General features: G+C 37.0%; 1 protein-coding gene and 1 long non-coding RNA gene across 10 annotated transcripts in view; both read right to left on the bottom strand.

The window, feature by feature from the left end:
• Positions 1–23912, bottom strand: part of UBR5 (ubiquitin protein ligase E3 component n-recognin 5) — a 136364-nt gene that overhangs the window by 107930 nt on the left and 4522 nt on the right. The window lies entirely within an intron of this gene.
• Positions 7546–17531, bottom strand: LOC120595532 (uncharacterized). Its single transcript, XR_005650889.1, has 4 exons — positions 16402–17531; positions 16348–16355; positions 12586–12589; positions 7546–7559 (listed from the first exon to the last, which is right to left on the bottom strand). It is a non-coding gene; the product is annotated as an uncharacterized LOC120595532 (long non-coding RNA).

The raw sequence follows: 23912 nt of genomic DNA, 5'->3' as shown, positions 1-23912 counted from the left end.
TGGTTCAAATCTCAGCGTGTACATTAATCCGTAATATATCTTTGCTCAGACATAAGTCTGAACCACATTTTATTTCTTTAAATTTGACTTGACAATTTCTCAAATAGCAGCCTGACTTTACTCATTTTTTGCCTAGCCAAAGAAAACTATGCCAAGAAGCAAACATCTGACTTTTCTCTTAAAAGACCCCAAATCACACAAATCACAGCTTTTTTAGAGGAAAAATTTTGTCAGCTTCCTGAATGACAGTTATAGGCAGGACTTACACATACTTTATGCTTATGGAGACGACGAATATCCTTTATATAATGCGTTCACTTTAAATGATACAAGACATTCATCTTCAAGGTGCATTCAAGACTAAAAAGAAAAGCTTCTAAATAATTACAAATTCATAAAGTAATATAAAATTTTGTAAACAGGAAATTCTTTTAACTATTCCCTCAAATAGTTTTCAGTCGAAATTGTTAAAAGATTTCTATAAAACTAAGATAAGAAAATTCATGTTACAGAAACACTCTGTAAACTAGCACAGAAAAAAATGACATTTATAATTTCTTTCCCTAATCTGAAAAATTATTCTGGTTTGACATTCTTATATAGTGTCATAAATAACATTTTGCTAATAAAATGGAAACCAAAATCCCAAACAACTGTGCCATTTGGAAGATAAACACATTTCTGAGAAACTAAATGCTGAACACAACAAAAATGAATCATTTTCCTTTAAAGCAAACCAACCATGTTATTTTCAGCTCTATTCAAAATAGGAAAAGGGAAATTCACATGCCAAATAAACAAGAAAGTTGGTAGGAAAAGACAACGATATGGCTTATACATTAACTTTTTTTTGAGAATTTCCTAAGTCCTTCTGTCTCATCGAATTTCATTTTCTTAACATGAGATTATACATACATATAAGAATCAAACTGTGCTGATGACAGAGGATGAGAAGACTTCTTTACCACTCCTGTCCAAAAAGAACAGCATCAGCCAAAATTTCAAGAGAAAATTCTTGGTTTTCTTCACTCTTAGGCCATATCCACATTCTGAATATCGGCAACATCATTCATACAGTATCTGCCAAATGCAGATAATGTATTCGAATAATTACAAACCCAATTTTAACTCTACATACAAATCAAATGTCTCAAGAGATAACTGATGTACTTCGCAGAATAAATACTGCCATTTGGCAAATTATTCAGTCCTTGAGATAGAACTACAAACTGAAATAAAACACCTGTAATGAAATCTGATTTTTCCAAAGAAAACAATTAGGAGGTTATATTCCTGACCAAAGATCTTGATGCCATTAGATTCAGGAGAGCTTCTCTAAACTAGAGCTACTGGGATTCCTTCTTGTTGCCCTTTCAACACCAAAGATGAAATAGCAGTTTTACTGCCTTCAAAATGATCATTTTACATTCCTGAGCTCCCACAGCATCTGCCCCAGGAACCACACCTGCAGTCTTGTGAAGGGCAGCATAGTAGAGTGGGAAAAGAGTGAGATCTGGTGTCAGGCAAACAAACCTGGGTTGGATTCCTTCCCTACTATTAACTGACTGGCTCTATAACCTTGTGCAAGCTTACTTTAACCTCCCAGAGCCTGGAAGGTTTTCCTGGTCTGTTAAATGGAGACAAAACCATTTATCTGGTAGTGCTGCTATAAAGATTAAAGACAATTTTGTAATATACTTTGGTAAGAGTCAAGCATTTAAATGCTCAAAAACTGCCAGCCATTATCACTATTAATAAACTGTATTTTTCATCCTTGGATAGCATGATATATACATATTTATGTGCATGTATGTATGTGTGCGTGCGTGCGTGTGCGTGCGTGTGTTTATTGGTGCTTCAAATCCACCACATTCTGGCTTGAACTGGCTGCCAAACTAAACAGAACCCAATGTGAATCCTGAGATCTGGTAGGAACCTGCAGATCCAGGGAATGACTGCCAAGTCTGGGAATTCTTGGAACCGGAAATCTGTAGACACACTACAACTCTCTTCCTTGTGCCTGGGCTTTTATTTCACAAAAAGTAAAAAATTCCTTCTCTTCTGGCTCCTACTACTCTCTCTAATCTCATCTCACTCCTCTATAGAGTACTCTCCTGACTCCCTACCTAAATTATACTCACAAACTACTCTTCTTCTTTTTGTACATGTCTATTCCCTCAGCGTAAAGTAACTATACCCTCTCCCCAACACACACACTGCCTTCTACACATCTAGCTACTAGTCCCTCAGGGCTAGGCTGAAAGAAACTGTGGGAAACCTTTATTTACCTTTCAATCTAGGCTAAATTAGGTATAGTTTATTGAGTCCCAATCGCACTTGGGGCATGCTTCCTCCACAGCACTTCTTGTGCTTTGACTACTGCTTGATGAAATATTTGTGTCTTTCACCACCAGACAAACTCTATGAAGGCAAGAACCATATTTTACTAATTTCTCAGTCCCCAGCACCTGACCTATAGTAAATCCTTAGTAAATGCCAATAGTGGGTGGCTAAACAAATGAATGGATATCATACACTGCCTCGAAATGATGGCTTTACAACTTTTACTCTTTTCAAAGCCATTTTTAAACATTTCCAGATATTCTGCTATGTGACCAATATTATAAGACTGGGTTTTTAAAAACACACCAAAGGAATGCTGTCCTACAAAAGAAGATGCCTGGGGGCCATACCCTAGTTCAAAGGGTCCTACAATGCTACCACTTTTGAAATGCTTTCTTTGAAAATTATTCCAAGAAAGAGTTTATCAGACAGACAGGAAAATCTTACAGTCCTGGGACACTCTCCCACCCAGTATCCTCCACTGAGAGTATAGTCTTCTTTCTCTCTCCCTCCTACCCTCCCTCCTCTGATTTAATTTGGGTTGGTGTTAAGGAAATGTGCTGAAGCGGGCCAAAGGAAGATGGAAGCAAAGGGAAAGGAAGGAATGCTCATCAGGAAGCAAAATTACAGGTAAAAGTCTGTGTGCAGCCTGCCTTTTTAAGTGCCTGAAATTGATAAGACAAGTCTATCTGGCTAAGTGACTGCAAACTAAGAGAAGAAAGTCTAATCACTTGGCAAGTAATGCAATATGTAGTCTAACATTTAATGCTGTACCAAAGCAGGAAGAATTGGATAAAAATACCCACATTAATTTTTTATTTGTTTGGGTTTTTGTTGTCTGGTTTTTTTGGGCCAATCATCAGCAGTGTAACCGTGAAAAGGCAGTCCCACCTGGTCCCACACCTTGATAACCAAAAAAATCCCAAGTTTTTGAGTCCTGGCTCCACCATTAAAAGATGGAGCATGACCACAAGGAGGTCATTTAACAGCTCCTGCTCTTATGTTTCTACCTCCTGACCAAAATGGTGGTTACTGTATCTGTTTCACAGAGTTGTTTTAAGAATTGGATAACATGCTACATACAAAAGTTAATATGTACCATCTAAAATAACAGTGCCTAAATCTGGCTACTTATCATAATCTCCAGGGAACCTTTTAAAAGACATATTCCCAGGCCCCACCCAAACCTACTAAATCATAAATCTCCAAATACAAAGCTCAGTAATTTATATTCTAGCTAAAAAAGTAACAGCACGTGCATGAAATATCTCTGGAAAGAACAACGCTAAGAAAGCAAGTAGGGGAAGGAGGCAGGTGGGGAACAGAGCAGGGTGGGAAATTTTTCCTGTGTGCAATGTGCACTTTTTGAATTTTAAAACTTGTAAATGTATTCTTAACTCGAATTTTAAAAAAAGAAATTTCTAAGCACTTAAAGTGATTGATGATCAACAAGGTTTGGAAATCACTTCTCTAAAATACCACATGTACACATAAGGAAGGATTGCTTAAAATAACCACAAACTAGTAATCCATTCAGGGAGATATTAACAATAATCTTACTATCTCATATTTTGTTAATGTTGCTTAGGACAGCCCCCTCTTAGCAATTCACAAATCACATACCTCCATTAAAGACTCTGATAAATCCTACAGTAAAAAGACCTGTTTAACTATGCTTAATCTTGTGTTTCCCAAAATGAAGTTGAATGTGGAAAATAGTTTGGGTCCTTCTTTCTAGTAAGATCTTAGGGACACTGATTTGAGATCCTTGCTCTCTGCAGTAGAGACCAGGTCTTATTTTCTCTCTCCACCCCAGAACCCTGAAGAGTGCCAAGCAGAGAGAAAGTCTCTCTAAAAGCTAGAGCTCAACAGTGACAAACTGCCTTTCCTGTCTTTTCTCTTTATCTAAATAAAAATGACTTCCCAATTTTCTTATTATTTAAATAACTTAAAGGATAAAACAATAAAGCATAAACAATCCCAACTCTGCCTAAAATTACATTGTTAAAAATTGCAACACCTTCAGCAGATAATTTTTTAAATCCAAATAATATGGCAACAGGTATTTTTATTCCTTTAAGTGGGAAAATAAAAGATCTTTAACTATGGTTCAAAATCATCTACTTTTTGGAGACAATAAATTTTAGGAGCAATAAATTTCAGTACCATTTTCCTTCTACAGTATAAGCAGACCTTGCTGACCAGCTTTACTATCATGAAGCCAGGCTAATTAAGAAGTGTGCTTCACAATCAAACTGCCTGACAAACCTTGCTTTTAACTGAAAGCACTGCTCACTGGTATACCTGGAGGCTTGTGAAAACTGCATCAAATGCCTTCCTTGAAAATCTGCACCTCCTAGGGTTCCCAACACTCTCAACTTGGGTCTCTATCCCAGAAAGCCTCCCAGGAGGTATAATTCAGAGATCTAAACCAAAGAAGCCAAACAAATGTCATTAAAACAATAAACCACCGTAGTCAAATTCAAGGGTGCACCCAGATCCCTGCGGTTTTATCACTACAGAGCACAAATAAACACAAATCTCTCCTCTCTGGCAACAAAGCTTCATAGCAAAGGCCTGGTTCCCACATTTGGCCTCAGAGATCGACTATTATTGCTTCCAATTCTTTGTCTTACAATAAATACGTTGACTCAACAAGCAGGCTCCAATTTACATATCGACATTACTGAGAGGCTCTCATCCCATTTCAGTCCCCACTCTCTTTGTCTCCCAACCACTTAAAAAAAAAAAAAAAAACCAAAGAAATGAAAAACCTTAATGCTTTTAGATAGTGTGTGACTATGATAGAGTGCTAACTTAGAGAAAGATTATGAAGAAGACAGATTATGACTATCTGCCAATCCCTAATTATCATCCCCAAAGTGCTGGCTTTCTCCACACTTTTTTTTAATGCCTAGAAATCACTTACTAGTCAGATATTATGCTCTTAATCTTGCAGCACCCAGAACTAGGTTTATTATAACTAACTTCCACTTCTTGAAAGGGGGAGATGGTGAGTGAGTGAGGTAGATCCAAACAGTACACTGATGTAGCCAGGTGTTCTTCATAATGGCCTTCGTCTCAGACCTTTCCTCGTAATAATCATCAGGTTAAGACGGGAATGCTTGTAAAACTCAGTCACCATCATCATAGCTACATACAAGGTAGCCCTCATGTCCCTCCTCTCCCAAAAGTGCCATCTGTATAATGCTTTGTCAGTTACAGGGCAAAACAGTTAACAAACCTAACAAAAATGAAGCCAGTCTACAGTAAGAACATTTATTAATAAATCTTGTCAATTCACATTAGGACTCTACAGTTGTTCTGAATCAGACTAAATGCTCTCTACCGCGTTTCTTCTCATAATACTGAGCACCCCACCACACTCAAAGTGGATAGTCAGTGAAAAAGCCACTGCATAGGTCTGGGTGGTCCTGTTCCCTCCACTTTCTCTCCTTTTTGTCTAGTGTTAAAAAAAAAAGTAGGTAAAAGTAAAACAAGCAAAGGGAACAAAATGTATAAGATACTTATTAATTAACAAGTATTGACTATTATGTACAGGCCTGCAAACCAGCAGGATAGAAGAACAGTGACAGAAGTGTGTTAAATTCTATTTAATATTAGTAAAGACAAAATATTAATAAAGATAGAAACTTTGAAAAGGAACATTAACAAGCTTGATCTAACAAATACGTAGAAATTTGTCCCCAAACTGTGGTGCCACAGATTTTTTTAAGTCTATATAAAGCATGTTATCTCTGACTTCCAGATTTAATGGCTTAATAAAATGTCCTTCAAATTATAAAGACAAACATAAGGTTGCCAACTTTTCATTTTGCCAAGTAAGATTTAGAAAAACAACTAAATACTATTATCAATATTTCATAGAAAGATGAATTTAAACTTTAAAAAGCAGGAAAGACAATCTAAAATAAAAAAATTTTCTCAGTAACCATGATCTGTGAAAACTCTTAGAAACTGGCACCAGCACAAAACTGCATTTTATTTGATACAAAGGATTTTTGATTTCAGGAAAACAAACACTTTTTTATTTTTTTCATTTACTAAGGAGTCCTTGATATAACAGTCCCCTTGTTTTCCATTTGAGAAAACAGAAGACTACAGAGGTTAAGTGATCTACCTGTAATTACTCAATTAAGAGGTGGAAGAGTGTGAGACAAAATCTCTCTAGGCCTCTCTTCTTGCCATCACAGCACACCTGCTAAGGGCCCAATTCAATCAACAAATACTTTCTGAAGCCCGAGAATAAGGCCCGATGCTAAATATTAGAGGAAATAAACTGTATCATAAAATACACTGGGGAGAGTAGGAGGCTAACAGAACCACCTGAAGGGGTTTCTACACACTGGAAACCACCTTGAATCCAGGAGCAGCTACAGGAGACAGTATGATCTACCACTTGGGAAGCCGGAAAAAAAAAAGGAAAATTGAGAACCACCGACATCTTAAGTAGTTTACAACCTACTTGTAAAAACAAAATATATACTTAGAAAGACAAATAGAACAGAAAACAGAAAACCAAGTGCCAAGATGAGTGCTGGAAGCAAAAATTACCGGAAGGCAGAACTCATTTTGGGTTAGAAGATTCGATGGGGACACTACAGCTTCAGGGGCGCCAGAATTTGGAAAAGAACCTTGTTGGGATTCACCATCTCTGAAAAAGGGGCATATTTGAGTGATGATTTACCTATTGAACAAAACAGAAGTTTGGCTCTTATACAACTAAACAAGTTAAAGTTGTCCAAAAACACTTCAGGAAACCCAAGACAATTCTAAGACTTGAAATTATTTCTTCTTACAAGTCATTTAAACAGTGGACAGTGCTAGAGCAAGGGTCTGTTAAATCAAAATGCAACGCAATAAATTACAGAGACAAACTATATACCACACCTTCTCGTGATCAAATAATTATTCACTTTGGAATCAAAGTCTCCTTTCAAGTAAGGCTGAATAAATGTTAAAATTGACTATTTAAAAGCAGCTGATATGACAAAAACAGTAAAAAGGAAAGACCAATGCATTTCGTAGATGCAAATCTTACATCCACAGGACAGTGGATATAAGGGACACACATCTGACAGTACTGCTTTGTTACCTGCTGTGGACATGAAACCATACAAAATGAAGGCTGTACAGAAGAACTTCAACACTCTGAAGCGTCTTAATAACAGGAAAATAAAATAAAACTTTTCTTCCTGCCCCTCACCAGGGTAGGAGAAAATCAGGAAAACACTTCCAAAAGGTAATAAAACACAAACCCTGATTACTGTAAGTTTTGAAGAAAGTTTTTCATGCCTGAAGACCAAAGGAACAGAGGCCTCCCCAAATTAAAATGAGTCAATCGAATACATTTTGAAAAGTTATTAAACCTGCACACCATGGGATGCTCATTTCCAGAAGGAAAATGTAGGGTTACTGAGAAGCCCATAGCAAGCTTCAAGCCTCTTCTGAGAGCAAACTGGGCCATGGCCAAGAACCACAGATAGTGGAACAGAGTTTACAGGAAAAGTATACAAGCTAAAGACAGAATCACATAAAAATCATGCTGTTATGGACTGAATGCTTGTGTCCCCCCCAGAATTATGCTGAAACCCTAGTCCCCAGTGCAATGGTGTTTGAAGATGGGAGCTGATTAGGTCATAAGGGCAGAGCCCTCGTGATGGGACTGGAGCCCTTAGAAGAAAAGACAGGAGAGAGCTTGCTTCCTCTCTCTGCTCTCCGCCACGAGAGGAAAAGAAGAGACAGTCTTCCACAAGCTGAAAAGCAGGACGCCACCAGAACCTGACTATTATGGTGGGTCTGGTCCCTGATCAGGGACTTCCAGCCTCCAGAACTGTGAGAAATACATGTGTTGTTTAAGCTAGCTAGTTTATGGTATTTTGTTACAGCAGGCCAAGCCGACTGAGACACTGGGTATGAAGAACTAGTGTATTTAGAATAAACAAGAAATCATTTTCTTGTAGAGGACATCTCATTAAACATGTGTTTATCTCCATTACCTCCTACAACCCCACTAAAATGACAACGAATGAATTTTAAAGTTATAAAGACAACAAGAAAGAGAGAAGGCTAGAGCATTCAAGAGATGCCAACAAAATTTTGGAAGCTGGAAAGCAGTTAGAGAAATGGCAAATGACTGAGCAGACAAGAGTAAACTGAAACCTAAAATCTTCAAGGAGGAAGCCAAAAATGAATAGACCCATTCTTAAGAACTGAAGGCATCGAGTACCTCTGAAATCTGGGGGTAATCCCAAACAGGAACACTGCTAGAAGCTTGCATAAGGAGCAATTAAGATCTCTACCCTATAGGCAGAGTCTGCCTCTCCAGATGTGTTCCCTACTTACAGAAATTCCACCAGAATAATGGCCTGGGGAAACCTTGCTGGGCAGGTATGAGTACACTAGAAAAAGTGAAAGCTGTCTATTGAAATGAAGAATCGGTCAGTCAGTCCCCATCCCAAAATGCTTGCAGCCACACTTAGCTTCCCGGATTTCTCTCTCTGGGAAAACTGGCCCAACAAGAGAGAGAAAAAAAAAAAATGTTCAACATACTGTAAAACAAAAAGTCAAAGCACTGGAAAATAGGAGAGAAAAGACAAGTACATGAGAGTAGCAATGGAGGTGTCAAACATTCAAACACCAAGAATTCCAAAAAAAAGAAAATTAAGAAAATAGCTGGGAGAAAAAAATATTATATAAGTAAAACAAAATGTCCTGGAACTAAATGATATGAGCTTCCAGAATAGAGACCTACCAAGTGTTTGGGCCCAAAATACAATGAATGAGAAAAGGACCTACCATACATATCAAAGCACATCAACATAAAATTTCACAGCACCAGAGACTGAAGGAAGACCTAAAAGCTTTTTTGGGAAGGGGGTTGAAGTGGGGAATCAAGCAGAAAGGATCAGGAGTCAAAAAGGCACTGAACGCCTCAAAAGAAATACTGAAAGCTATCATTTTGAAGAAAAGTTGTTTCCAACCAGAAATTCTATACCTAAGCCAATAACAATGCATAGATAAAAATATAAATTTGCTTTCATCTAAATACAGCAACAAAAATGGTACACCAATAACAAAGTAAGAACAAGCTTAAAAAAAAACTTTGAAAACAAACTATCAAAACCAGATCCAGAATTCCTTAAAATGTCACCAAAACAGTTAACCAAGTTAGAAACAAAAACGAAAAAACTTCCACTCTCCTACCTTTTTGGACACAAAGTGCACAGATTCACTTGTCCAACCAACCTCACAGCAGTGACTGTGGTCTCTACAAAATGATAGAAAAGTAAAAGTACTATATGTGCTTAAAATGTTTACATGGACCTTTAAACGCCTTTAGCACATCCACAAAGCCAAGAGCTTGGGGTAAAAGAGCAAAGAACAGAGCAAAGACCAAAATCGAACAAACCAAATCAAAAACCCCTAGAGATAAGTCTCCTTTAAAAACTTAAAGGAGTTCTTTGCAATCTTTTCCTGAAACCAGCAAGCCTAAAGCGCCTTGACCCGAATTCTTTAAAACCTTACCAGGTTCTCGAGTTATTGCCTTGACGGCGGTCTATAAAGTACAAGCCAGAAACACTCTAACCACAACCATCAGATTTAAAAACTTGGCCTTTAAACTAAATCAAGAGTTTTGATCTGAAATACTCATAAAGAGCTGTTCCCTCAATACATCTAAGAAACAATTCAGACCATAAATTCACTTCTTTTGTGGCAAAGTTTACTTATACATTTGAACCAACAGGGTACTGTAGCACATAATACGCTTAATACAAAGCCTGCTACAAAATGTGAGCTGTTCCTGCTATTACTGTCACTACCACTTTGAACCGAATGAAAGAAAAAGAACTGCTAAATGGGAACTGGTGAAAAAAGGAATTTGGGGATGCAGAACTATTACTGATGGGTAGTACCACTTTGCATGAAGACAGCAAAGAATGATTCCAAATATCTACCATCAAACCCCATTAAAAAACAAGCACCGAAAGAGATCTGAAATAATCTCATAACTAACACATAACAATACCAACTAGACATAGCTGAAGTTCATGGATAAAACTGTTCTTAGTCATACATACTATAAAAACACTGTGAAGCCCTAGCACCTATTAAAATTCTGTCTATCTCAACTTCTCCAAATTACATTTTGAATTACCTCCATCTACCCAAGGTACATATCAACTATCTACAGAAAGCATAACTAAGATATTACAGTCAGGTGGCACTTCTGATGTCATCTAGAACTTCTCATCAATTGTATTCCATTTGCAATTAATCATTTACCACTTTGAACTATTGTCTCCGATACTGCTCTTCTACTTTTTACATCTCTATTTTATTTTCCAGCTACATAGTGCGTTGCACAGGAACTGCATAGATTGACCAAACATATTAGACTGTAACGTGACACCAGAGACCAACTGTTCACAACCTTTCTTATCCAAACAACAGATAGAGGATAGAAACAATTCAGTGTCACATCCAGTCTACCATCAGACACTACACCATGTCAGGATGGAGAGCGCAGCAAGAGCTTAATAAATAGGTGCTGGCTTCCGAAACGAACAATGGTCCTAGTTTCAACACTCAATTGAGCATGGAGACTACCCATCACTGTATGGATACATGGTCCCCTCTCCTCCCACAAACTCCTGGGGAGAGGGAAGATACACAATGATGACCCTGTCCTCTGCAAACTCATCAATATTTTAAGCAATAAAAGAAAATGTGTTCACGTAGGCACAAGATAGTTAATGTACTGCTTTTAAAGGCTACAGTGCTATCCTTTTCTATACATTTTGTTTTTATCTACAAATGTTTAAAACTTCAGTTCACAAAAAACCTCATGAGTTCTCTCCTGCGCTGGGAGACTCTGCCTCTCCGCAGCCGGGCAACCTGGGAACCACACTTAATCTCCTTTAACCCAAATTCCCTCCACAACAGTGCTCCCAGGATGTTAAATGCAATGTTCGAAAAGCATAATGCTTCATACATAGTAAGGAGTTAACAATACTAAAAATGTTTAAAATAAGCAAACCTCAGAACTTACAGACTCGGCCTCTAAATATTATATAACTCTAACCCAGAGAATAATACTCATCAATCCTCACAGAGGGGTCTCCATAAAACAAGGACTTCTTATGATATCTTCAGTTTGTTTTTTCATACAGTCACATAGTCACATAAATAAAACTTTGAGGTCAAACTCGCTGTCCCTGGGCTTCTTAATAACTCTAAATGTAAGTAAGAGTCACTAAAACTTTATCTCAGAGCATGATTAAGAAATAGTTTCTCTCTGATGTAATAGGCAGTGTCATTTGTTAGCCATTGTTCTATGTTTCGGCTTTCAGCAAGTCCAAAAGATGATTCGACTTAAATTGACACTTCACTAACACCTCCTACCATCTTTATTAAACATCCAGACTCTACCTACTCTCTTCGCCATTGTGAGTGTTAGACCTAGGAAAGCTCTTAAAACCGTCCAGTCCCAAATCTTCATTTCATGACAACAGGCCTCTTTTATTAGAAACAGAAAAAAACAGCAAAAAGTCCTGTATGTACAAAATAAATACAGGGTCTTTTTCACATTTACACAAAAGATGCTGCAACCTCATCACATATTCCAATAAGTAAAAACTGCAAAACGCCAAGAAAAATGAAACATGACCAATATCTCTTTAAAAACTGACCACAAACAATATCAAAATACCACCTTAGGAAAAGGTATGAGATAATAAGGCCTATTTCTAACAAATTTTACATGCAAATAGATGTCTTCATATCAATCATACTGGTACGCCGCACATTTATTTCCACAATGATCATGCCCAAAAGATTTTTGGAACTCTCCTTTTGGAACTGGCTGTAGGTTTCTTTTGAATGCTGCTACACAGCTGGTAGTGAGTACAATGCCTGGCACATAGTAGGCATACAAATTATTAAAATAAATTGACTCAGCAGTGAAACTTAATCACTTCAGGGCATATGTGTCTACAGCCGACTAATAAATGGATGAGGCTGAGTAGTACTTGTCCAATGAAAATTGTGTGACAGCAACTTACACCCTGCGTCTGAGCACGACCAAAGTAAAAGCCCAGCCCGTACTTCAATCTTTTAAGTCTCGGCACATATCGAATGCTTCACATTTCCTAAATAATGTGCCAAATCAACCACCTGACTATAATACCAATGATATCAAAGAAATACATTTATACTGACTTCCCTGTGATCCTGATCTGGATGCTTTTGGGACCTCTGCAATGTTAAGTGTTGAACTGTCAAGTTCAATACTTCTGCCTGGAAATATGTTCATTAACGGTTACTACATCCACAAAATATATTATGTCCAGTTCCATAACTGTCAAATCTTGTTTTTAATTTTTAAATTCATGATGTATCAATCATTTCTACTACTTTTGATACCCAAATCTCCTTCTGAATAAACTTTACTGCTAGTTTACCATCTTTTTAATGCTTGTGGTGGTTATCTATAAATTCTGTGACACTCCTCCCATTAAGAGGTGGAATCTAATTATGCTCCCCCTCCCCTCCCAAATATGGGCCTATGGACTTGCTTCTTGAGAAAAGAATGAGGCAAAGTCACTCTACATGATTTCTAAGACTATGTCATTAAAAGGCATTCCAGTCTGACTCTCTTTCTTGGGACACATGCCTTTAAACTCTGAGCTGCCACGTAAGAAGTCTGGCTACCTAGAAGCCTCCATTCTGTAGAGACCACACACAGAGGTAGAGATGCCTGAGAAACCAGCTGTTTGAGTTTTCTAGATGACTCAGGCCACCATCTGACTGCAACTACAGAAGAAACCTAGAAGAACTACCTAGCTGATTATTGTTGATCCCCAAAAATAATAGTAAATGACTTGTTTTACGCCACTAGTTTAGAATAGTTTATTACATAGCAACAAAAAACAGAATTTGATTAAAGAAAACTTCAACATTTCCTTTGGTCCTAGTTCCAGTGGTATATGAATAAGACCTCATTTATGCTTCATTTTTAATACATTCCTTACCAGTTTAACTGTGCCAAATTTAAAAATCAAAACTTTATGTTACCTACACCTGTTAACTTTCTTAAACATTTGTTTCAAGTTTCTTATTTACAAATCTATTTAAATAAACTATAGACTATCAGAAGAGTAAATTTTTATTTAATATAAAAGCCACTCTTTATATAAACATAAACAAAATGCCCACAATTTTATATACAACATTGTATGGTAATTAATACATCACTGAAAGTGTCAATCACCCAGGTAACATATACTGATAGAAATGAGAACATTCTATCATCCCTGCAGTCAGGAGATTGCATAAGAAAACAAAAGCTGACAAGGCCAAAACCTTCCCTAGCCGCTGATCTCTTATTAAAATGGTCTCAAAACATCCCTGCAAGTTTAGCAAGTGGACCACCTGGCCTATCATCTCCACATCTTTTGAAGTCAAGCAGCTGATCATAGGCTGTTTTCTGACAATAAAATGTAATCCAATGCAAAATGTGCAAAGTGAAACTGCAAATCTTGCAAAAGATGCGAGATTTCATGAGGTCTAAAAGTAACCTCAGAAAATTCATCAAAACACACACCACTGACAAATAAAAATTGTATACAAAACCAATTAAAAGTTCACAAAAACTGAAAACGATATAATTATGCTTCGAAATAAAATGACTAACATTTCAGTAATCAAGTGTGGTCCTTGGAAAAACTGCAAATATTTTTATAAAAATGACTCCATGACAAATTCAAATGAAGCAAAAATGCAATGTGTGAACTTTGATTGAATTCTGGTTTGAAAAACCCAGCTATTATCACTGGCTATTGTATGGTATTAAGGAATTTCTGTTAATTTTCTAAGGTGTGATAATAGTATGGTGATTATACAGAAGATCCACAGTCTTAGGAGATGCCACGACACTTTAAAGTTAAATATTAAAAGATAAAGCATCACAATGGCTGCAACTTCCAAATAGTTCAACAAAGTTATATTCATATATACATGTATATTTTGCAAATTTGACAAAATGTTAAGAATTGCTGAATCTAAATAATTCATTGTTATTTTTACAACTTTTCTGCATATCTGAAAATATTTACAATAGAATGTTGGAGGAAAAAAGCAATCTCACACCACACACACAGTCAAGGATCACCGTTTAAGGCCTCCTACATGAAACATGGGGGTGGGAGAATGTCAAGTGAAGTTATACTGTAGTATCTTTCAATGTGACTGGAATAGTGCATGCCGAGAGAAACCCATACACTTAATTCATTCCTTATTCTAAAGATTATAGCTGTAAAAATGAATTTTTATTGAAGTTATTTTATTTTGCTCACTTTTAGAGTTCAAATTAATTCAATAAAAAATATGTGCTAACATCAGGTATGCAAAGACCATATCAAGTCTGTCCTCAAAGAGGTCACCTCTCAGCTCTTCCAGTGGCACTCACGGGCTCCGACTGCAGAAACGGCAAGCTTAAAGAGCGGCCCAGCAGGATGATGAGGATACTTAGACAACAGTTAACTCAGTGTGCTTTCCCATCCTTTCTGATTACATATTTAATAAGAATACATTTCACATAGATGTAACACATGAACGTTAAACATCACACATTTTCAAAGGAAGTGTTTCTTAATTAGCAACATACAAAAAAAGCATGTCACTAGAACGTAAACTCCACATGGGTAGAATTTTTGCCTCTTTTGTTCACTGGTATAGACCAACTGGCCCACAACATGCCAGGAAAAAAAAAAAAAAAAAGGAAAAGAAAAAGAAAAGAAAAAACTTTAAGTCAAATTTTAAAAAATGCTTTCTGAGAGTATTCATTTAAATTTGTTATAAAAATTCTGGTCAATTTACTAGGGGGAAAAAAGTGCTTAAATTTTACCACACTGTTTTTTACGAGCTATCTTCTCCCTTGGCGAACTCTGAATATAAAATGTAAATGATAAATTCTTGTCCAAAATCCAAAGGCTTTCAGTACACACTATTCCTTTGGTGTGTACACCATTCCTTTGGTGTTTAGGGCTGTGAACAAATATTCTGTAAACTCAAGTCAGAAATTATGCCCATATATATGATCCTAATAGGCTCTGTTCAATATCAAAACGCAAAATAAAAATGTTAAATTGATAAATCTATTTACAGACTCATTCCTCAGCTTTACACAAAGAATTATATTTCCTGTAAGAAGTTTCTAGAAAAAGAAAAAATTTAATGAAATTAAATCGATATTCTTTATTCAATGCTTTTCATGTTCTTTCTTGTTTTAGGTAGATAGCTAACTAAACTAAAACATTCTCTAAGGATTTATTCCTTATCTATTATTAAAATAATATGTACTCACATAAAAGTATGTGCTAAAACATACTGAGACAGCAAAAGTAATTGCCCATAACCTAGAAACAAGTACACTGTTGTTTTCATTTAGCATTTCATATGAAACTTTTGTCTTTAACTTGGTTAAGAGCACAGACTGTTTTACCTCAGTGATATTACTGGCCCATCGGCAGGACTTGCAATGTTTTCCAAACAGCAATGAGGCATGTGAACTGAACTATCCATCAAAGCTTGTTTGTCCTCATTAACAATAGCAAACACCCACAACCTGGCTGGATAGAAGTGAAGAATGCTATTTGTAGCCATGAAATCAAGCAACTGGCCTAAACTGGGATGGAATTCACACCCTTTACTGTACTGGTTTAGTTACTCTACGTCTAACCCACTAACAAGTCACAGCCAGTATGTGACCTAGCATATCAGATTTATTGTATCATAATACCAAGTACATTTACTTTATCATGATAATTACCAAGACAGTTAACAGGGTATCCTTTTCTACAAGAAAAGGATTCCACTTATTTGAAAGCCTATGTACTCGTTACTTCTCTAAACACTCTGGGCTTCGTTTAGTTCCTCAGATGCACTCTCTTACCTTAGGGTCTTCACACCCTATTCCTTCACAGAAAGCTCTTCCAGTCCTCAACACCCTGCCCTCCCACCAGCCCCCCAGTCTACTCCCTATTCAGAATCCAGATCCTCCTTTTAAAACATTTCTTCTTCCAGTAAGCTTCCCTGCTTCACAACACTGGGCTGCGCCTCTGGTAAGAAATCCAGAACTTACTCTTTCACTGCACTCATCATACAGCCCTGTACTGGCTAGTCTTTCCCACAAACTAAGCCCCACCACCACACACCCGACTAGAACTGACACGTAGCAGAAATCTTCCAAAATTTGCGGAATTAAATGGTAAGAAACTAAGGCACATATGTATATACACGAACATACACTGTGTTATCCATATTACTATTTAATGCATTTAGATATTAATATGTGTGTATAACTTCCCATGCCAAAAAGGAAGGTAAAAGCAATAAAGCTGAGTTAATGCAGCCTAGTCTAGTTAAGGAGTCTAGTCTTTGCCACTTAACTAATTATCTGGGCATTCCAGCACTCAATCTTCTCAGCTGTAAAATCCTAAAATCCTCCTTGGTGTAAAATTTTGAACATCTCAAAAATTACTTCCTACTGAGCAATCAAAGCCAAGCAAACTTGCAGTCTACTCAAGTCAGACGTAATATCAATTATTACAGCCTAACATCAAGAATGATAACAGGTATCCTGGAAAACAGAAAATCAATTCCCACTGAGCATCTGACTAGCACTGGACCTCCTAAACAGCCTTCAGAAAGAGAACAGTCTCAACTCACCAGAAATCAAAGGTGAGCAAACACTCCCACCCGCAGGAAGTGATATGCAATCACTGTGCTTTTGGCTTTATCACACATTATTTCAAATAAGCTTTCACCACACGAAAACTTTCCCCATTAAATTTATATGGAAAGTATAATTAAAAGATAATATAACTGTACTAAGTTACTTTGTGTCAAATTAAATACATCAGCCCTAGCAGTTTGAAATTAGAACAAATATACAGAAGAGTTGACTGGTTTTTAAGAGCTTCCCTCCAGTTAAACAAACAAGGCAGGAAGAGTTTATAATGACTAGATTCTAAATATCCATTAGAATGAATACAAAAGGGCAGAAAAGCAAGTCTGAGGCAGGAAACAAAAATCAAATCTTAACATGGCAAAGCTGACTAACATATATCAAACAGTATCTAGAGGCCTACAGTCACACAAATTCAAAGCTGAAATGAGCTTTCAGACATCAAATACACTCCCTCATCTTACAAATGAGTAAACTAAGACTCACTGCAGGCAACAACTTGCCCAAGATCCCACAACTGGTTAACAGAAGGACCAAGCCTCTAACTCCAAATTTGGTGTCTTTCCAGTTCTCAGAGCTCCCCCCACTCGCCCCCCACCCCACATCAGGACCTGTCCCTGGTACACAAAACCTTCCAGATATACAGTAACACTCCCAAATTCTGTAAGAATTCTAATACTTGATAATGAATGTCAATATCATAAAACAACCTTCCCAAGATAGGTAAAAATGTATTACAAAACTTACAACATTAAGCAGATACATCTAAATTCAGAAATGTATTTTTTACCATTTCATCTTATCTTCAAGTTTTCAATCTGGTATGAAATAAATCCATTAAAACAGTTCTATCACATGGGTATCTATAAGCATAAATAATCTTGAAATATTTATTAGCAGTACACTATATGAATTTAAGTATTTTAAACAAAGATAACAACAACGAAAGCGTCAGAGAACACCTGGTCTCATTTTTGTGTCTCTGTGGTACTACACTGCTCTCTTGGTGCATTCAAGGAGGCCACAGGGTCACAGGCCCGGCCAGTGTACAAGTGAACAGAAAGAAGCTGACTCCTCACGTACGCTTCCAGTAACCCTAACCCCTTCTCCCCTCCTTGCCAACTCCCAGTATAGTCTCTTCCAGCACAAAGTCAAAGCATAAGGATGAAGCAACCAGTTTTCACACCCTGACGGACCATTATCTTCTAGTCTTATCCCTAGACAGTACTTTTTGCCAACAAAATGTAAAAGTACAAAAAAACACTATCTATATGTAAATTGTTCTCACACAGCATAAGACCTCTGGACTCAGAATCAGTATCAAATATAAGCACCTATGACTAACCCCTGGTGCTGACAGTATCTTCGATGCCCATGAACGAAAATTCATTAGGCTCAAGAGAATGGAAGAGGAGGAACCAGTCCCCACACCTTGAAACTCTGTTTTCAAAGCCCTTCATAAGCACCAGGTTTACTCATGAGAGGCTTCTTCTCTGTCACTTATATTCTCTATTAGCACTTATTTATATGTCTGTCTCCCACTGAACTGAAAACTCCATGAGGCAGGACCATCATTTTTGTATCCCAACGTATATAATTTAGTTGGCAAAATACTCACTGAATTGAATAAAAGAATAAAATTTATTTTCCCACTTCCCTTATTCGTTTTTTCCATTCGTTAACAAAATTTAAGTAAAAGAAATCATGGACAACCACAGATTCAGTTCTTTTCCCCCCTGCGCCATTCATTCCACAATACAAAACCCTTTCCCTATCACAATCTTAAGAGCAGAGAAATTAAAGCTGGAAGATCTAAATGATCTGGCCCAATTCTCTCATTTTAGAAATGAATTACATCATTTATTCATGGTCACATGGCCAGTTAGTGTCAGATACAAACAGAACAAATCCCAACCACTGTTTGCCTCCAATTTATAGTCCACTCCCCATCATAGCAAAGACTACAAAATTAATCACTGCCTAGTATTGAAATATTTCGTCAATTTAAAATCATCTACGAATACCAAGTTCTCTTTAAATCTGTGTCTTCTATGTTAGCAGGGAAATAATTTTCAAAAATGCATATGAAGAAAATGCTCCTTTCTATCTCTGTATTTTGCCACGGATGTACAAAGTATTTGACACAATCAAAATGTTAACCATTGGGAGGAAGATGGGTTATAAATACAGGGGACTCTCTTCTGCATTATTTTTTAACTTCTTATGAGTCTATAATTGTTTTGAAAAAGTAAAAAAAAAAAAAAAAAATACAGGGTACACGCACCTGATGCCACACCCTACGCCCACTAATCTTACCACCTTGCTCTTCTCCCAACTTTCCCAACGAGCCAGAAAAGGTTCCAACTACTTCTCAACCCAAAGTTCCAGGAAGGGTTGGTGCGGCAAGTAAAACACAGCAGCACCCCTGGCCTAGCACAGTGTTTGAGAAGCACACAAACATTTACCGATCAAGGAAAACTAATCTAACACGGTTCTCAAACTGTGTGCAGGCAACACAGGGCAAATATTTACACGAGCCAAACTCTTCAACCAGTCTTACACAGTTTGCTACTGGTCAGTGGATCAGCTTCGCTCCTCCACCAACTAGACTGTAACCCTATGAGCACTGTTCTAGAGAGGACCTAATATTTATGTAATTCAACTCAAATATTTAAAATTTCATGTATAAAAACAAAAAAGCAAACAAAAACAAATTAGCCTCAAAGGTCAGGAAAATGCTCTTTTCTCAGATATCTATAGGACCTGTCATTTAAGGGGGAAAGGAGAACTGTGGTCAGTGAGGAACTGGCAAGCTTGGTCCTATTTGCTGTCATCTATTCATTTTAGGACAAATGTGGGTAAGTGTCTTTTATATTGTACAATGGTCAAGTCTGTGTGCTCCTGATGATGGTGGTCCATCTGGTCACCATGAGAAGCGCTGCTTTAAATCAAAAAACCTCTTGATCAGAAAAACCCACCACAATAAATGTTCTTACTACAATTGGGTTAGATTATGTTATTTATAAAACTTCAACACCATTGTCAGAAAAACTTTCCATTCAAAAAAAATAATCATTTAAACATATCATACCCAAAAACAAATGCTATCACCCCTCAAGAATATCCTAGAATTAACCAAAGAAAGACTGAATCTTCATGTCAACTGCAAAGGCTTTTTACATTTCCAAAGTCTTCTGAGGAGTCAAGAGGCCCTAGAGAAGAAAAGCAAAAGACCAAATCTCCCTAGAGTCCTCGCCACTCAACAGTTTTGTGAAACCAGAAATTTTCTGGTATGGCATGGGCTGGCTGCTAACCGCATACTGATTCTGTCTCTGGATGTGGGTGTCGTATGTATTTTTCAGTAGCTCTCTGATCTCAGAAGTGGCAGAAAGATGAGCAGCTGCCAACAAAATCAGCCCACATGTCATCTCTGACATGCAGACCATGGGCTGCCAATCTCCCCTACAGAAGGCACCCCTCCCTGGTTCTGTACTCCCACGGCAGTGACCTAACAGGGAATCAGTAGGAATCTGTGGCAGCAATTTGTATTCATCCCTGCTGCCAACTGCAGGAGGCAAAGAAAAAGTAGTTCCTATATCTCCCCAAAGAACCACCACAGAAACAAAAGGTCACACTGTCCATAGCAAGTACTTCCCCCACGTCATTATTCTCTAGAGAGAATAATCACAACACCTGATAAGCAGAAAAACGCAGCAATCACTTAAGGAAAACATCAAGGGGTTTCTACGATATGAAGACTTCAGTTTAAACACTACTAGAAATCTAAGCATTCTAAGAATGAATGTTTAAACTAGGTTTACATGCAATTTAAGAAAAATCATTTGATTGGTGCTTCCTTTAAAGAGAAAGTAGGGTTTCTATATGCACATGATGACACAGAGCAATAGCTGGACTAGTAGTTCAAATTACTTTTGGACAGGAATCAAAGCCACTCCTACAATATAAGAAAACAGATGATTAACTGCACAAACCCAATACCCCTCGCCCACAAAGCCTTTCATGTAAAGCCCTGTTTTCAACATTTAGACATTAAAATAACTCTACCATATTGTCTGCTTTTTTTTATTTTCTATATCAAATTAACTTCCTAATCTCAAATTTGGCTTTTTCTTAAGGCTTACAAAACCCATCATCCTCCGCTTCTCACATCACAGCAAGTGGGCTATCACACAAAAATAAATACTTTTGGGGTAATGAAAATGTCCTATAACTTGACTGGTTGTGGGTACACAAGTTTGTATGCATTTGTCAAGACTCATCAAATTGTACACTTAAAATGGGTAAATTTTATTGTCTGCAAGTGATACTTCAATAAAACTGATTTACAAAACAAGAGTAGAGAAAGTTGAAAACATTTTATTAAGGTGAATGATACCATCCCATCAGAAACTGAACAAATATCACTACTTTTGCTATGTAAGACAGATTGCGTCTTAAATAAAAACATGAATCCTAGAAACAACACTGATTTTTTTTAACACTTTACTAAATATGCCGACAAAAAATGAGAATATCACAAAGCATAGTTGTCCATGAATTTACATTTCTCGTTTTGAAAGGTTTTATTACCACTGCACTGACTCTATCCAGAAAAAAATATAAAATATAATCTCATTAGAGAATAATTTCTAACAGCCAAATTCAATTTACTAACAGTCTCACCTCTAACTTGGAAGAATGCTGCAAACTTTTCACTGGCAATCTTATTCCTCAATGTGCTCCACAGAAAATAACGTGATTTCAAGAATCCCATCTTACCATCATTGCACAATCATTACAAGTGACTGATGACAAACTCCTATCACACTAGAGGTTGAGAAGTGACAGCACAAAGCTGTAAGGAACCTTATGATTTCCAGTGTGATCTGCCCCTCCTTCTAAGTCTACAGTCCAAATTTTCTTATTCTTAAGAATGTCAAATTTTGTAACATATTAGAGCCTAATTAGTTTTATCAGATAAAATTATCGAAATTGCCAATCAAAACTAAGCATTTGTGTGACAATAGGATAATCTAAATAAATTGAATTTTGATATTAAAGTAAGTATTTTTTTAAGTTTTCATCTTTGAGATACATCTTGAAGGTGTACCAATTAAATGATCTGATGGAAGAGAATAAATGGGGAAAAGACTTGAAACCAGACTGGCCATGAGTTTATAACTGTTGAGATGGCGTGAGAACTGTTGTACGCAGATGGTCATTATATCATTCTCTATACTTTTGTATGTGCTTAAAATTTTCCATAATAAAAAGCTTAAAAATAATTTTCAAAGGAAAACTTAAAAATCAATTATAAAAACAAGTCAACAAGTTCATAATTACAGTGAGCCAGGAGAGAAGGCTGTTTTCATTTGTTCAGAATGCCAAGGTATCAAAATGACAAGAACAGACTGTAATTGGAGTTTAAGCAGAAGTAGGCATGATAAAAACCAGGGAAAGACTTAAGTACATCCTCCTGCAACATAAAATTGCTCCCTTCAATTTACCCTGTAAGGTTTACTGAAGTGTAATTTGACCCAGTCTCCAGTGATTACACTTTCCTTTAGAGACTATTTCCTAAACAATCTAATTGTTAGGAAAAACTTCTGACCTTTCTTAAGTTCGTCCTATTATTCCTAGGTGTACGCCTGTGTACAATAATTTCCTTCACAAGTGTGAAGGAAATTCACTCCAAAGCCTGATCTTGATTTATAAAATTGATCTGCCCTTCAGATTTTCAATATTTTGTTTGGCCATTTCATACGCTGTCTTTAATCTCACTTTCCTTCATCAACTTCATTTAATCATTTTAATTAAGCTCATCTGTCCTTTCCCAGAACAGTTGCTCTGTTATTATTTCTAGGTACCGATCTCAGTAATCAAATAGTGTGAGATTGCCCACTGGTTTGGCAATGTGATTGATGCCCTATCCCACATAGACTAATACTTGTGTGTTTTGGTGTAGCACACTGAAATTTTAGGCTGCTTTCGACTACCCACCACAACCTTTATTCAAGCTCCATGAAATCTATGGCTCCTACTGAGAGGGTACACCTGAGTCTTTACAACCCAACAGTTCCAAATAAAAATAAGGAGCACTTACTAAATGTCATGCCTTGTGCAAAAAAACCACACTTTCTATGTCAATGCTGTCCAACAGGACTTTCAGTGATGAAGGCACTGTTCTGTATCTGCACTGTCCAAGATGGTGGCCACTAGCTCCAGGTGGCTACAGAGCACTTGAAATGTGGCTAGCAGTACTGAGGAAATTTTAACTTTTAGTTCATTTTAATTAATTTCCATTTAAATAGTCATGTTAGAGACTTATATTGCTTGGATTTTTCTTCATAAAAATCACTTCCATTTAGTTGTACTACTATACACATTTAAGACCATCTTAGACAGTTTCTCAACCAGAGCATAACTGACATTTTGGATAAGATATTCTTTGTGGCAGAGGGGCTGTCCTCTGTAGATGTTTAGCGGCATCTCTGGCCTCTACCCAAAACAGGCAAGTAGCAAAGCTCCAGCTGTGACAATCAAAAATGGCCCCCAAACACTGCCAAATATCCCCTGGAGGTGGGGGAGGGGGCAAAAATCACACCCAGTTGAAAATCTAAGACTAAGAGTCTGGATTCTGTACTCAGTACTAACGATATTCTAGGGCAAGTTCTTGAGAGGTCCTGCTTTTTTTATTTGGAGACCAGACTACAACTAAAAGCAGTTAAAAGTAACCATTTCTTCATAATATTTTCCACAGAACCTACATTATAATATTTGTGTTTTTATATTCACTATC

This window comes from Pteropus medius, unplaced genomic scaffold, assembly GCF_902729225.1.
Source record: "Pteropus medius unplaced genomic scaffold, Ma_sr-lr_union100, whole genome shotgun sequence".
Classification (NCBI taxonomy): Eukaryota; Metazoa; Chordata; class Mammalia; order Chiroptera; family Pteropodidae; genus Pteropus; species Pteropus medius.
The sequence above is the reverse complement of the archived record's forward strand: the minus strand, read 5'-3'. Positions and strand labels throughout refer to the sequence as shown.